The sequence below is a fragment of the Nanorana parkeri genome, unplaced genomic scaffold (assembly GCF_000935625.1).
Source record: "Nanorana parkeri isolate BGI_ZX_2015 unplaced genomic scaffold, ASM93562v1 scaffold997, whole genome shotgun sequence".
Lineage (NCBI taxonomy): Eukaryota > Metazoa > Chordata > Amphibia > Anura > Dicroglossidae > Nanorana > Nanorana parkeri.
This window is the reverse complement of record NW_017307265.1, coordinates 112,940-115,186: the sequence shown is the minus strand read 5'-3', so window position 1 is coordinate 115,186 and position 2,247 is coordinate 112,940.

Below are 2,247 nucleotides of genomic sequence, written 5' to 3'. Positions count from 1 at the left end.
CGTATGTGCTTAGTTTAAAGTGATATTAAATTCAAAAGATTTTTAAACTGTTTCAAAAGCTGATTAGATCACTTACAATGGACTCTGCTCCTTGTTTTAGGATGGCTCCTTTGCCTTGCGGGGTCCTATGGAGCCACCCTTGTGTGTGTAGTAAGCGGTGTGTCTCCACAAAACACACAGGTACAGCAAGAAAAGACACTCCCCTGCTCCTCCAAGCTAGTAGATGGATGGCTGCTGGAGACTGCACTGTCACTTGTGATTTTTTACTGGGCAGGAAGTTCAGGAAAGACAGGTGCCAGAGAAAGCAGAAATGTGTCCTGTCAGCAGTACGACCTCTAGATTGGAGACATTAAGGCAGGGGCATCTCGAGACGGGGTGTCACCCCGCCGTGACATCAAGCATGCGCATGACCTCATTGTGCACAAGGACGTCGCGTGCTGTTACCTGCCCACATGTATCACCAAGATGGACACCGGCAGCGAGAGGAGGGGACGTTCACAGGGCCAGATTAAGAGCATCATGGGAAGCAACAGAGGTGGCTCTCTTATTAGGCGGCTTCTCACTCCTTCCTGGGGCCCCGCGAGGCACCAGTGAGCCGCCGCTTAATATGCCTGATTAGAGAGCTGCCTGATTGAGTTCAGCCTGGCCGGCCCGGGTTGCCATCGGGCATATCGAGGCGATCCAGGCTGGCTGGGCCCATTTTCACCGGTAGCCCCGATGTTAATCCGGTGGGATAAGGTATGCCGCTGGCTCCCTCCTCTTGTGCAACTTTCAGGCTCTTGGTCCATGACCGAGTGCCCAACTTTTCAGAAGAGGTAACACCAAAATGACTCAAAGGTGTCACCTCTCCAATGGTGTCACCGGGGTGCGGGCCACACACCCCTAGTGACACCACTGCATTAAGGTAACAGTAATATTCACCATTACACTATTGGTTTCCAGTCCAGGGGTGTAGTGCGCCTACCCCATTCCTGTAGTTAATTTAAAAACTCCACTATTTTGTTCTTTAACAAGAGGAAAGTCATCGCAACACACGTTACTATGCATCAATGTGCGCTTTGATGATTCTCCATAGAGTCACATGGAAAACACACCAGATGGGAAAACATTTTTTTGAATTTGTATTGAGTAGCTAAAACCAATAACAGTTTTGGTGTCTCATTAGGGAGCTTTTTTCCACTGTAGAAATCAACAGGTAGTGGAGGAAATTTTTTTTTCAGTGAAAGTGAATCTTTGAATGACACTGCAATGCACCATTGATCATGCGTTACAGTAACCCAAAGTGAGATCATTACTCACAGGTCCTGACATGGCAGGATCACTGAATAGAATATCCAGTGATCCGGTCATGTCAGGCACTTCCTGTTATAGGGTGACAACTGTCATCCTCAAATGTGCCCCCGGTAAAGACTGCAAGCCCTGCCTGTGCCAACACATCTCAAAGAAGAACTCTGAGCAAAATTTTTGTTAATAACATTGGCAAGTCCCATTTGTACCGGCTTTTCTCCAATCCGTGTGTGGTATATATTCCCAGTATATAACAAGTGAAAGTTTCATTGCAGTAAACTGTAGGACAGTACTGGGGATGGGAAAAAAAGTTTACCTATGCTCTTCCCAGCATAGAAAGCAAATCACAAGGACAGGGAATACAATTACAAGGTTATATTATACATGGTACCGTTGCCATGATTACAAGGAAGCAAAGAGCAGTTATAGGAAACCATTGCTGGCTGCAACTTTATTTACATGACTGCAAATATTTCCTTTAAAGGCTTTACCTCCAATGAAGAAGCTTTCCCCTTTGACCCTCCAACATAGGATCCTGTATGTAGCTGAGTCCTCTCAGCTCCTAGCCACACTTCTTGTGACCCTCATGAATTCTGCCTGTCAGCGTCATAGTTTCATCATGCCAGGGTCAGCCTATTGCATCTGGCTGTATATGCCACCGCCCAACACAACCCCTAAGATGTCCAAAAAAAAAATCTCCCAACAATATTTAAATAAAAACATTACCCTATGCAACTCATATTTATTTACACACAATATTTTTGAAACAATTGTATCACTCATGTTCCAAGTGATAAACAAATAGGATGATTTATAATATCTGGCAACATAGGCCCCCCCCAACAAAATCTTAAACATTGTTCAAAAATCTTCCAACAATAATGAAAAAAATAAATAAAAACGTATTATGCCTTGCAATTCAGGTTTAAAATCCCTCCCACACACTCACACACACAACTT